The sequence below is a fragment of the Lissotriton vulgaris genome, chromosome 1_1, assembly GCF_964263255.1.
Source record: "Lissotriton vulgaris chromosome 1_1, aLisVul1.2, whole genome shotgun sequence".
In the NCBI taxonomy this organism is placed as follows: Eukaryota; Metazoa; Chordata; class Amphibia; order Caudata; family Salamandridae; genus Lissotriton; species Lissotriton vulgaris.
Window position 1 is genome coordinate 903,602,468 of NC_141685.1, and position 14,812 is coordinate 903,617,279.

General features: G+C 45.7%; 1 protein-coding gene across 1 annotated transcript in view; it reads left to right on the plus strand.

The window, feature by feature from the left end:
• LOC147748151 (uncharacterized) overlaps positions 1–14,812 on the plus strand; it is a 648,568-nt gene that overhangs the window by 66,371 nt on the left and 567,385 nt on the right. The window lies entirely within an intron of this gene.

Here is a 14,812-nt window from a genome sequence, read left to right on the forward strand (position 1 = left end):
TCATCATGTACTTCACACCCTAATGAAATCTATCTTGGTTCTAAGTTACAAAAATGTTGAAGATGCGTTTGTTCATATGAACAAGTTTCAACAAATTTGCTACAGTTGTATAACTGCAACGTTACATCCATAAGCATGAGATATTTCTAAATACTGAAATATAACAATTCCTTTTCTTTCAAAGAATATTTCACTTTTTCTCTTTGTGTTTATTAGTTGCTTATTAATGGCAGAACACAACTTACACAATAACAAGTAAAAATCTGCATTCATTAATGTATGTATCTTGGTACATTCTGCAAAAAAATAAAGACAAATATCAGATTAGTGGAAACCGTGCAATTTTCTTTGCATCTTCTCAATGTCCCTCAACTCATGCCCCAGAACATAAAAAGAAGCAGTTCTTCACCTGAAGGAGCCTTAAGATAAATTATTTTTGTCTTTTGATGTGCGGTTAGGAGAGTTATTTTTTAAGGTTGGAAATAAGCCAGGAAAAAATACAAGCGGCAAGAAAGGTATCACCTGGGGGCTAGGATCAACAAATCACACTCAAAAGTCGCCAGGTGCACGCCAGCAACTATTCATCCAACAAGTTTCAATATTCACTCTTCTTGCCCGTGGCAGGACAGCTGGGTCTGCTCCAGGAGACAGGAGCAGGTAAAGCATTTATTACATACCTTTTTTGGGGGTTGGTAAAATGAGGTCATATTTTTGTTCTCATAGTTTAGCTGTTCCCCACTCAGACATCCTGTAAATATTCGAGGTGCTTTCTGGGAGTCATTGCACTATTTATTTGAAGAAACAAATACTTTTCTAAAACTTTTGAATGTATATGTGTGTGGTGAAGAGAGCAACTTTTGGCATGAGATGTTGCTTTGTACACGGAAAAAAAGCTGTTTTATAATGGCATCATTTTAGTTTTAATAATCTTATACAGGATTGTATTGTTTTGCATTGTCAGTACATTTATATAGCTCTTACCACCTGTAAAGAGGCATTGATGTGCCTTAAATTGGTCATCACACTGCTCAAAAATCCCATTTCAGTGGTTAATCCAGTGATTATTGGTTATTGGGATTATTCTTGTGCTCTCAAGTAGACTATTCCATGTTTTGCTGCAGTTTCTTTGTGGTAGATGTTACTGATTGGGTTGCATGGCATCAATAGTGAGGCCATGTGAGTTCATGCAAATGATTGGTGTGATTAACAACAACAGTAGAGATCTGCCACTAATAGAAAAGTATAACCAAGTATTAAACAGATTTGTACAATGGGCAACATTTGTACGTTTTGCTTTCATCAATAATAAAGGAAATCACAAGAGAGAGAGTCCATATAAGGGACTAGATCTTCATAAGTACAGAACTACAAATAAGATACAACCCAACATTTCCTCAGGAGAAAATTTATGTATTTTTATGTCTGGTATTAGCCTAGACCTTTTGATTACACTAATACTATATGAAGGGGCAGATCTACAAGGAAGGGCCGCAGCGCAGCAACGCAAGTCCTTTGGCTATGCCACGCTGCTGCACTTTCAGAGCACAGGAATGCAACATATTTACAATAATATGTTGCATTCCTGTGCTCACCCCTGCGCTAGCGCACAAACTGCAATCATGCGCTGGCGCAGGGACCCTTGCACCATGGTGCAAGGATGCCTGAGTCATGGGGAGATTATTTTTGTGCAGGAAGGGCCACCTACTGTAGAATGCAGTACGCTTTGAAAGTGGAAAAAACGAGGAGAAATGAACAAATTTCTCCTCGTTGCACCTCGCTACGCCTCCCCTGGGGAGGCGTAGCATTGACACGCATTTCCAGATTTACGATTCCCCGTAAATGTGGAAATGTGTCTCGTTCCAAGGGTGTTGCATGGGATCACCCACAGCATCACCCATGAAACGCCCTTTCCATGCAAAGTGCTGTGTGTGAAGGGGCCATATTTACAAGGAGAGGAAAAGTCAAGCAGGGTGGCTTTTCCTCTCCTTGTAAATATGGAGAAATGAAATGCACCTCCATACACAAAAAGTGACGTACCCATGGAGCAGGGGGCTTGTAAATCTGCCTCATAGTTCATTTACTGATATGGGATTTCAACCAGTCCTCTTCGAGCATTGCTCTGTGATTATGTCTTTCAAATTTTTGTTTGTCCACTACATGTGCAGCACTTGGCAATGCATCAGTGCAATGCAACCATTTGCTGTGAGTGACGGCATTCTGCCCTGTCACAAGGAGGACATCCAGACACAAATAGCTCCCTTCAGTCTTTGGGAATATGTCTCTGTTGCGACCAAAAAACGTTTTTGTGTTTAGCCATTTTTTTAGATCGCTACTGGTCCTGCAGCTTTTCTAATAACGAATCCTTGCAAAAAGCACGATAAATCGAGACAAGCATTGACAAAGTCAAAAAGCTTTCAGCCAAAGTCCGAGTATTGGCTTTGCCAATGCTTCTTATTTGATGGTCCTAAACCTTTCTGTTGCGGTTTCATCCACTGCCTTCTAATTAGGGGTGGGCAGAACTAAAAATCTACCAGTGACAAAGTAAAAACCACATTTGTGCAAAACTCCATGCAAAACAGTAGCGTTTCCTTTCCTCTTACAAAAACCTTTGTTTGGGGGGATTTAAAATCACTTTAAAAACTTTTGCCAAACGTGTGCAGTTATTCCTGTCGGCCGAGTTTTATGAAAAGAACAACAATGACATTCCAAAGATTGAAAATGCCAAGTTCACTAATTTCGCTCTCTTCTACCTCCAGCTCTCAACTTTGCGTCTAACTCCTAGAAATACCACTCGTGACTCCAGCCATTCACCAAAATGTTCACAGGTGTGTAATGCGCGCTAATGCATCAAAAACTGCACGTTAGATAGCATGGTGGGTTCAGCGCCCTCTGTGAAGATTTGTCAAGGCCACAGTTGCCTACTTCTACAGGGTGAGCTCAGACTCACTCTTCGAAGCTTGTTTACCAAGTACAAGTGACATAGAAAACATGGCGTCTGTTCTGCGAACGCCGAGACAGTGGTGTGGGTTTCAGGACAGTTATGTGCGGTTCCCGACATGCAGATGGCGTTACTCTCAGACTGGCAGTCTAGGAATGGAGGGGCCACACAGCCCTACGGTTATGCTCGCATTTGTGCTGGTCTGTTGCATTAATATAATATTCGGGGTGGTGGGCCGTGCTTAAGCTTTCACTACAGGGAGGTGAGGAATTTGCCTCAGACCCTGGGGCGGCCATATTACTCACTGGAATTCGGGGCATTTTCAAAGGCTGATTTGGTATGAAAATGCTTTAAAAAAGCTTGTCCTTTCACTGCTCGCGCCAATCCTTCGGTCTGCACCCCAAAATTGTTGACTAAAGTATGCGTTCTGAAAACTGGGAAGCAAATGTTTTTGTTGTTATTTTTTTTTTAAATTTTCTAATAAAATAACATGACTATGTATTGTGCAGCAGCTTTTCCTCAAGGCGATTCCAAAGCATGGTGCCCAGGGTAAGTCACTCTGGGGCACATTTACAAGCCCCTTGCATCAACTTTACGCCCCTGTTGCGTCACTTCTGTGACGCAGCGGCGTCGTAAACATTGCGCCACGTTGCAACATATTTACAACGTGACGCATCTAGGGAGATGCGCCACGTTGTAAAGCCCTGTGCTACATTTTACCTGCGTCAGGTATAGTGTATGCAGGGTGGGTGTTCTGATGTCAGAAAGCCTCCTAAAAGGGACGCATTGAAATCTACAAGTCTTTACTGAGTCACTTTTATGGCGCCACTGCATCAAAACATTGCACCTGCTTGAAGCAGGCGTAAGGAGTGATGCAACATGATAGTTGCGGACTTTATGTCGGTAAACTGCTTGCAGTTAAACGCCAGTAAGCCTGAGGCCTTATTGTTCTGGAAGGACCGGGAGTTGTGGTCAGAGCAGTGTTGGCCAGATCGTCTTAAACCCGCCCCCTTGTCCAAGGAGGCTGTTAAGAACTTGGGCATGTGGTGTGACTGTGGCCTGACGTTCGACCTCCAATTGAAAGCAGTGGCAGGTGTCTGTTTTGGGATTTTGCAAGGTTTGAAACCTCTGTTGAGGTTCTTTCCTCCCAAGGTGTGTCAACCCATTGTCCAGGTGACAATGGCTCGCATGTTGGTGGCACTTCCGAAATCTTGCTCGGTTGCTCATGTGCTTCCTAAACTTCATTGGCTGCCTGTTGAAAAGCACATTCAGTTCAAGTCTCTCTGTGTGTCACACAGGATCCTGACCCTACAGGCACCTTTAGGGTTGGCCAATTTGCTGGAGTTTTATGTGCCACGGCGTTCCCTTAGATCTGCTGACCAAGCGTTGGTCAGCATTCCTCGAGTTCTGAAGAGCCAGGGCTGGTGGTCGTTCCTTTCGCAGTCTTGCTGCAAAACTATGGAATTCGCTCCCTGTTTCCATCAGAGCGATCCAGAACCACCTTGCTTTCCGTAAAGCCATAAAGACCTGGCTCTTCCCTGCCTAATTTTTAAGTTTCCTCCTTGGCTCACGTCCATTGGTCTTTGGTGGCGCTTGGACGCCCCGTCACTGGGGCAGTTATGTGCAATACAAATCCGACTAAATAAATAAATAGGAATGGGCATTCCTAACCATTGCTGGAGTTGCGTCATGCTTGTGACACAACTCCAGCAATGCCCTGCCCTTACGCCAAAGGATGCGTCATGTATCTGTCTATCCTTGCGCCACATTGTAAATGTGACGCATCCATGGTGGTGCAAGGGTTGTTTTACGTATCGCAAATTAACTGTAAATCTGCCCCTGTGTAATTTACTTCACCGTTCAAAGCAGTTGCCTTGAACACCTCAGAGCCTATCAGGGCAGCATTCACAACAGAGTCCAACAATCAATCAATCAATCATAACATTTGTGTAGCGCGCTACTTACCCGTGAGGGTCTCAAGGCGCTGAGAGGGGGGGGGGGGGGCGCTACTGCTTGAACAGCCAGGTCTTGAGTTGTTTCCTGAAGGAGAGATCATCCAGGGTCTTCAGTAGGTGCTAATTGGCAGAAGGGGAGTAGCAATAAACAGAGTCACAAGGCAGCAAAACAAGAATTACAAGAAGGCGACACAAGAGAACAGCGGAATCACGTGGGCAACAGCGGGGAGAGAAGGGCATCAGCGAGGGGCACCAGGCAGGGCAAGAATCGCTATTGCTGGAGAGCCGTGCGGCGAGGGGGGTGTCCTGGGACCAATCGAAGCCTTCTCCTAAAAAAAATGTCATCTTAAGCAATAGTGGGGCCCCTGGCAATATATATTTTGGGGTACATTTGTTCAGAACATGTTGGGATTTTCTTATCAATTTTCTGGTAATTCAAGCATGTATGACGCCATACAATACTATGCTCAAAGTTTCATCCAAAAACAACTGAAATATACCGTGTTTGGTATCCAACAAAATACTTAAGAGGAGACTGGGTAGAGAGACGGTTTGAGTGAGAGGAGATAGCAGGAAAAGAGACAAAGGTTCTGTAGAGAAATCAATAAAGTGAGACAGAGTGAGAGGTATTGACAAAAAGACCACTTTACAATGAGGCTCCTTTGAAGGTGAAGGCTCTGGGCAAGGGCTACGGTCGCCAAACGTTTCTGTGTAAGAATTCCGGGGCAGATTTATGTTAACTGGCGCATCCCGAGGGATGCGCCAGTTAACATGCGCCACAGTGCGCCACAGCTACGCCACCCATGGTGCGCCGCATTTATGATGCGGCGCACCATGGGGCAAAAACAGCACAGATGCGTGACGCATCTGTGCCGGAAACGTGGCGCATTGCTAGAGTTGCGTCGCAAGCGCGACGCAGCTCCAGCAATGCTCTGGGGGGGGCCTATTCTTTCAATGCTGCCTCAAGCCTTACGCCTGCTTCAAGCAGGCGCAGGGTTTTGACGCAGCATTGCCCTGAAAGTGACTGAGTGAAATCTCATAGATTTCACTCAGCCACTTTCAGGAGGCGTTCCTGCGCAGGAACGCCCCCCCCTGCGCAGGAACGCCTCCTCATGGCGCAGTGCTGTACAACGTGACGCATCTCCTAGATGCGTCACGTTGTAAATAGGGCGCAGGGATGCGCCACGTTTCCGTGCCGTTGCGTCACGCAACGGCGGCGTAAACGTGGCGCAAGCCCTTCATAAATCTGCCCCTCAGAATGTAACAAATGAGAGTGGATAAGTGTACTCACTTATGTATACCATATAGTGTGAAGCATACTAATGTAGATACATGAGGGAGACTTTTGTAACACTTTGGGGCAGGTTTACAAATATGCCAGACCCAGCGCAGGAACCAAGGTGGCCATATCTACAAAGACAAGATGCTGTTTCTCTCTCCTCCTGTGCTGGAGCTCTTCGAGTCTCCTCTGTGCCATGTGCTGACCTTTCACCACAGTGCAACAGTGTGTGCATTATGTCTAGTTCAAGCTTTGTACTATTTTGTGCTTGGACTAACTTTAAAACCTTTTATTCATTGAATGGGTAGTACGACACTGATGCAATACTGGAGAAGTTAGGAGAAAAAAACAATTCTCCTTTTTAACACCTGCCTCAAGGAGGCTTTGTTGGTTGGCACAAAAACCTATCTTCCATTGTTAGTAGAGGGGGCTTGATGGCATAAACCATGGGTTGTTGCATGGGAATGCCCATGTACCACCCATTGAAGGCCTGTTGACGCATGGAACGCCCACTGCTTTGCGTTACCTTTAGTCAACTTTCAGTGTAAAACAAATTTTGAGCTGAAAAGTAAATCCCTAATAAACATTTTGCTCCTGCTTGCTTCACTTTTGTGATACAAACCTGGAACCACATATTAGCAAATCTGCCTCTTTTTGACTTTGCACAGGTGTAAAGCCTTCATAAATCTGCCCCTTTGTGTCTATGACTGTGATGTAACACATCGCAAGTGAACATCACCCTGTTTCAAAGACAGGACTCCGTAGCAGGTACAATGATTTTCGAAACATTCTGACAATAAACAAAAACAACTCACAAACATAGCGTTTTCAATGACTTATTTTAATAACACTATGCCAAAATGCATTAACAGTCCACAAACATGCTCCTCTTGTGTCACTCGATGACTTTATTCTCGTATGTGACCCTGTACGGTGCTTTGGTGCCTTTGGGCTGGGGTCACGCTTACAGAAATACCACATAAATTCATACATAGATACAAAGTAGCAAACAATTTTCAACAGTATTTTTAAAAGCTGAAATTCACAGATGAAGTTCCAGTGTAGCACAGATTTTCGACCAATTAGAAGCTCTCCCAATAGTTCTTGAACGTGATAAAAAAAAACGTGTATTTTGTGTGCTACTGTTCAAATATTCCATTGCAAAGTTCTTGTAGTTACTTTCTGCACACTGCCGACCATGTGGTTGCTGCTGGGTCACCACAACCCCTTAATAGTGGGCCAGATCACACGTTTACCTGGTACGGATCGTCTTTATATGTATAGTCGGTGGTGCAGTTTGCTTCAGCGATTTCGACATACAACACTGTGCAGCAAGACCATGCCCATGGCTGTATAGATGGGAAATGGCATAATGCAAAATTATGGGAGGGTCCCTGCAAAATGGGATGAGGGGCCCCAGAGTCTCCCACATCTCACATATATTCATTGGCTGTGGAGTGAATGGGATCCCCTTGAAGGATTGGGGTCCCCTGAAAAATGAGGAGGCCCCTTGCACTGCAGGGACTGCAGGGGCCTGTGTTACATCTCTGTAAATGGGAAGGAAGCATTGTGAGAGAGACTGCAATAGGAGCATCAACCTGTAGTAGGACTTTCATAAATGATTAATTCCCTACCCACTTGGATAAATATTTGGCTGGCCACCCGTTCTTTCATCTCAGAAAACTTGTAAAAAATGCTAATGATTGACTGTTTGCCAGAGAAAACAAAATATGATAAAACTCTTCCCTTAAAGGCCTACAATTGAGCAAAATAATCAGTGTCAAAGTCTTCTGCTTTGGCCACAAGGGATGGGGCGTCCATAAATTGAGGCAAGACAGCAGCCACATAGCAAAACTCCTAAGTGGTGCCAAATTACAAGTAAAGACCCAGCATTACCTTTATTATTAGGTGACAGGGCCACCAAGGTTTTACCACTAAGTCTTACCAACTGGGCAAATATGCTTGAAGAGAAACCCCTTTACTCTCATGGTTCGTGTTTTTTCACATTTCCAGGCAAACAAGAAATGCTTTCTTGGCCCATGGAGCTTCTATGCATGATCCACTCTGCTCTGGAAAACGGGCACCACTTCTTCTTCCAGAAATTCCTCAAGACACGGCTCATCTCGCTTCTCTCCAAACTTACTCTGAAGCTTTTTCTTTAGACCCTTTTGGTTCTGGGAGGGGGGCTGGGCATGGACAGACAGGGCCTGATGTTCCTTTTTAATGGCTTTTGAGCTCTGGTCAAGTAGTCCATGCCTTGACGACAGGAGATGTTTTAACCCCTTAGCTGCGGCGGCTATTCCGCTGCAGTGCTAAGGGGGAGGGCGGCCGCGCGGCTCTCCCGTGCTCGTGACGGAACCACTCCGTCATGAACCTCGGGTGGGCTGTGCTTGTGACTGAACGGTTCTGTCACGACTCCCCCTGCTCAATAGAGCGCTCAGCGCAGGTGCGGAATTCGCGCCGCGCAGGCGCGGAATTCGCGCCGCGCAGGCGGGCGAGCGGGCCATGACGGAACCGTTCCGTCACCAGCAGAGTCCACCCGAGGCTCGTGACGGAACGGTTCCGTCAGGAGCACGCAAGGGGTTAAAGGCTGGCACCAGATCCGAAATAACACAGAGCTGTTAAAATCAATAAAGATTCATGTATTGCTTAAATAGGGAATGGGCGTTTCATTCACAAGTAGACTGACGGAACAGTTAAAATGATGGTTTCCAGTAAAAACATTAGTCATACAGTTGAAAGGGACTGTTCTCAGATACATTTTACTGAAAAGTGATGAACAAAAGGTGGCCACCACCTAATAAAATGACTGCATCAATACCAGCCTGTAGGCATGCCTTGGAAGCTTCAAAGAGATCCTGGCCAACAGTGCTTGGACAGCGGCAGCTTTGACCCTATTCGGCATCATCCAGGGTATGCTACCAGTACAGCCACTCTTAAACATCCTTTGAGAATATCGTAGCCAGAGCATCAACTACAAAAATATTGGGAAGGCAAGTATAGATTAACTATACCTAACTCCACTTATCCGTTCCTCAACAATATATATATATCTTCAAGGAACGCAGACGTGGAGTGAAGAACAGTAAGCCCATACTTTCCATTATATTTTTAACTTTTTATTAAAACAATTATTGAGATTTGTCAACCTTCGAAAACATTTGTAATTTAATCTTTTTCCTCAAAAAATTAAAAATAAGGCGATATGACAACGAAAACATTTCTGATCAGTCTTTGCCCAGAGCATATTCTTACTAGCACATAATTAGATTCAGTTGCCAGATATAGCTTGCCAGTCTCCCTGTACTGTCTGCCAGCTCTTCCAACAGCCTCATCTCACACCCCCCAGACTGCATGTGTACCCTCTCTGCTGTGGCCTGCTCTGCCCTTTGCCTCTGTGAGCGATCTCTCTATGGTGTCAGGGCATCAAGGTGCATTGGAAATGCCTGCAGTGGTTCCCACATATCCTGCCACATGAACGGACGTGGTAATGGTGCGATGTATACGTCAGCCATATATATTTCACGAATCTCATTCAATAGGATGGGGGGGGTCTGACCCATCTCATCACCACCTTCCATTTTGCCAAGAGAAGAGTCATTGAGCGACGCCTTGTATACACTCCAGCAGTCCAAGCAAAGGAAAGGGTTTTTTTTAACACCACTGCTATTACTAGTGACAGCTTGTGAAATACCACATCCCATAATGCTACTACTATCAGGCAATTCCAGGCCAGAGGGGTGAAATTTGTGTATTCAGCAGAGCTCTACCAACAACTGGTGTCGCTCCCAAGTTCGTACTCCACTCGTCTCTTTTAGCGCATAATATATTCTGTGATAGAGCATAAAAAGAAATAAACTCTATTTGCCACGAACAAATTCTCTAAAATCAAGTAGATATATTTGATACTTAAATATTATTTTTTCTATGACAGAAGACGAGTGATTTCCCTTCTTTGATCCTGAAGACATCATGTTGTGAAAGGAAACTCACCTATTTTAATTTGGATGGACTATGAACTATATGATGCAGACTGGTGAACATAAAAAATATACTAAGGGGCAAATTTACATACCCCCTGTTGCCACCGCAGCGTCATTTTTTACGACCTTGTGATGTCAATAGGGGCTTTGCCTTATTTACAAGGTAACGTTAAGCCACTTAACGTGGCTTAACACTGCTTTGTAAATAAGGCACCATTTTACGCTATACTTAGCGTGGACGGTGCAGGGAATGGGGGTGTCGGCTGGCATTCCACCACAACACCAATTGATTTTGATGCTGCCCCATATTTACAAGGGTGTCGTAAATATGGGGCAGCGCCAAAATTAAGACCAAGGAAAATCTGGTCTTACCTTGGCCCAATGAGGAGAAATGTTTAATTTCTCCTCTTTTTTGCTGTTTCCGTGTGTGCTGCATTGTGCAGCACACATAAAAATTAAAAATGCCAATGATTGTTTATCTGCAGGAAGGTGTCCCTTCCTGCACATAAACAATCATTAAACAAATGACGTTTTGCAACTTCTATGTGTGCTGCATTAAGCAGCACATGTAAAAGTTACAAAACACCATTTAAACATTGTTTATGTGCAGGAAGGGACACCTTCCTGCACATAAACAATCTTCCCCTCAATGCAGACACCCTTGCACTTAACACGTTGGCCCAGCGCAGGGGGGGACGCAAGGCTGCACCATATTCTTGTAAATATGGTGCAACCCTGCGGTTCTAAAGTGACGGAGTGAGTTGTTAAGCCCAGGAGTCTAAAGCAGCACTCCGCTACTCCCATTGTAAATACGCCTCCCAGACTCCTTGAGTGATTCTCTGTACAATTTTCTGTTTGCAATATTCATGTTGAGTTTTGACAGCGGCTAACTCACAAAGGATTAAACACCAATAAAATGAATATTAAATTTATAGGGGCAGATGTACAAGCCCCTTGCGCCTCTTTTATGCCGCTGTTGCGTTACTTTTGTGACACAGCGGCGGCGCAAATCCAGCACCAAAGTGCAGGGTACTTACGATGTGACGCATCTGGTAGATGTGTCACGTTGTAAAAGCCCTGTGCCACATGTAGGCGTTCATGCGCAGGGGGGGGGGGGGGGGGGCATTCCGGTGCAGGAAGGCCTCCTAAAAGTGGCTGAGTCACTTTTAAGGCCATGCTGCATCAAAACCCTGGGCCTGCTTGAAGCAGGCGTAAGGATTGACGCAACATTTTGAGGATAGGGCACCCTCCGAGCCTTGCTGGAACTGCGTCGCGTTTGTGACGCAACTCCAGCAATGCGCTGCTTTACGGCACCAGATGCGTCTCGCATCTGTCCATTTTTGCCCCATGCGGCGCATCCATGGTGGTGAGCCGGGACGCACAATAACTGCTAATATGCAGGGATGCGCCAGTTATTGTAAATCTGCCCCATATTACTTGTACTGTGAGTATGCCATAGCCAGCATTCCTCTAACTTAGGTCCACACCGTAAGCTCCTACAGAGGAAGTCCTGCTGTTGATCTGCCTGCTGCCGAAGCAAACCCCCACTTGTAACTCGTCTATCTTTTCAGCCTAAGTTAAAAAGACCATAAGGCGACACATGAAGCCTTAAAAAAAATCCGTAGTTTAAGATCTTTTGCCATTTACTCTGCTCTAAGGCAACCCGGCTGTGGCAGCAAGCGCCACTTGGAAAATAGTTATTTTTCTTAACAGGGCCCGAAGTCCGTGTGAGAGCCCCTGGAGGCCAGCGGTTGCTCCCACGCGGGCACACCTGTCCCGTGGCTGGGAAGAGAGGGGAGGGGCCTACGAGGCCTTTGAAGCCGGGCTGAGCTCTGCAAGCTGAGGGCGAAGGCGCAGGCCGCTCAGACCCTCACAATAGACGCTCGGTGGCTTTAGAACATAATCGTCCTAATTACAGTTATTAGGCTTCTGTACTCACCCGCCACCGGGGCAGCTGAGATCCGAGACCCTGGCATCTCACAGGCCGGGGAGTGCTTTCCACCTGAAGCGACAAGCCCCCTGCCCTTGCCAGACAGCTGTGCTGGAGGTGTGGGTGAAAGTGAACACCTGGGAATTTCCCCTGCTTTCAGCCAGCAGACAGTGGGGCCTGGCTCGGCTGCCAGGGTGACAGTGACTGACATACAGGGGCAGGAAGAAGGCACACTGTCTGACAGGCTTTCATGAGAGAGGGGGCGGGGTGGGGGGGGTCTAAGTATCTGCCGTGCAGGGCAACCCGTCCCCAGCTATAGACAGCACTGAGAAACGTACTTTAGGGTACAAGCTTCCATTAAATGTTGGCAAGGAGAGTGCCAGGGGTGTAGCAAGAGTGTGACGGGCGCTAATGCAGAGAAGCATTTGGGGCCCCCATTTCATTGTTTGGCGGTACATATGAGCCACTAATTGGAGTGCTATGAGCCCTTCACACCCCGTCCCCGGTATCACTGCACCTGCTGCACAATGGACAGCTACACCGCAGTAGAGGGCTGAGATTGGAATGCTGATGTCTAGTCTGAAAACTCACATCCTACCAAAGTACCACCACAAAGGCTTGTACATTGTCTCCAGGTGGGCATACCGTCTTTGCGATGCCGTACTATACCGAAAACCCTGTGCCCTCAACCGATGGTGTCTTCAGACTCTTTGACCGCTCTCCCCAGATGTCCTACGTAGGAATGACATTAAAAAAACACCCCCGAACTAAAGCCCTGATAATATCCAGAGCGTTAAATTCCAATACCTGAACAACCGGGGAAAATATCCTGCTGGTTACAAGACAGATTTTACCTGTTGCAAACTTGGTGAAGTTTATCTGGGAAAAGGGATCGGTAAAACTGCAAGCATGCATATTTTGATTCGATAAATACGCTGGGGAAGATTTACAAGACCCTTGAGACACTTTTGCGCAGCAGCGGTTGCGTAAACAATGAGCCAAGTTGCAGCCCATTTACAACGTGACGCATCTAGGGAGATGCGTTGCCTCCTAAAGCCCTGCGCCACATTATACCTGTGTACATATGATGTATGCAGGGTGGGCGTTCTCACGAGGGAAAGCCTTGTGGAAGTCACGCAGTGAAATCTACAAGATTTCACTGCACTACTTCTAGGACACCACTGCATCAAAACCCTACACCTGCTTGGAGCATTCCTCCTTTCGATAATTTAAAAACAAAGCAATAAGTGTACTGACAGGAAATGTTCTGCTTCAGAAAGAAAACTTTACAAAAAGTTGAGGACTTTATTATGAGTTGGCTGAAGTATTCAATGTTATACCACTTCCGTGGACCAGTGCTGTGTCACTTGAAATTACTGCATGCGGGAATACCAGGTCAGGATTAACCAACTACATTTCCATACCCAGTAACACTAACGGTGGGTCTGCTGGAATTTTCAGGTGCTGGGAGTGGGTGGATGTGGTAAGGTCTTCGGAATTGGGAATACCCACGTAGTAAAGGAGCTCGTGTTCATGGATCCACATGTTATTTCCCACACTGAAAACTTTAAATCAGATTGCTGAGATTTAGGGTTGAATATAGTAACTGGAATTGTTAATTCCAACCCTGGCGTCTCTGCTCCAATTTTCAAGGAAACCACAGTGGGAACCTCAGTCTTTTTACATGACACTCTCCAGCCTGGTGTGGGGCTTGTAATTACTAAAGCACAGTTCACTAGTACAGTGTTCAGACATCCATCGAGAGCTCTATGGGTCTGAAGTATCATATTCTATGTCAATGGGAAAATACATTGATACATCACGGCCTACATCAAGTGCACCATACAATAGATGCAGGGAGTGATTCACAAAAGTAAACTTAGACCTGAAGTCTAACTTTTTTGGCATCAGGAAGCATATTATACATGCAGCACATTCACTTGAATTGCACTGGGAACACCTTTTGAAAGGTGCGCTCAGCGCAGTCCATGAATATGCGCCACATTATGGTGAATGCGCTGCCCCCAGTGCAGCTGTAAACATGTGCTGCCCCTAGGGCAGCGCATTCATGTGAAAAACTGAGAGGCTGCTTTAAAGCCGCTCCGTGTTTACACAGTGCAGGCTGCACCATTCTGCACTTTTAAAGGGGTTGTACGGGTGGTGCATGGGACCCCCTTCATCTCCTCCAGAGGGCTGCCATCAGGGGGCGCACTGTCAGGACATACGATGCATTCCTGCCCTTTCCCTGTATCACAGCGCAGCAAGCTGGCTTGCTGCGCTTCGCTGCATTGCATTGCCATAAAGACTTCCCCCATGAACCAGAGTGTTTTCCAAGACAGTAAGCAGACATGGAAGCCTAGCGCTCACCTTTGAACTTTGTACTCTTCCCAACTTCACCTCTATGCACAGTGTTTAATCTAAAATGAATTTGCATTTGCATGACAACTCATTCCTTTACCTCAAAACAGTCCCATCGCTCACGGACGTGGCAAAGTGGAGATCATAAGAGTTATTATTCCACAGGCACCACAAGTTTCCTTCAGAATTTATAGATCTTAAAAGCAAACCTGACATTTTGTTATTATTAATAATGAGGCAGCTAACAGAAAAATGCCCTCGATGGTGCTAGATGCTGTTTAAAAAACGAGGATTACCTGTTCTTTTTTTCCTGGAGAACATCTAGGGCCAGATGTAGGAGCCCTAATACCGGTCGGTAACGGCCCAATT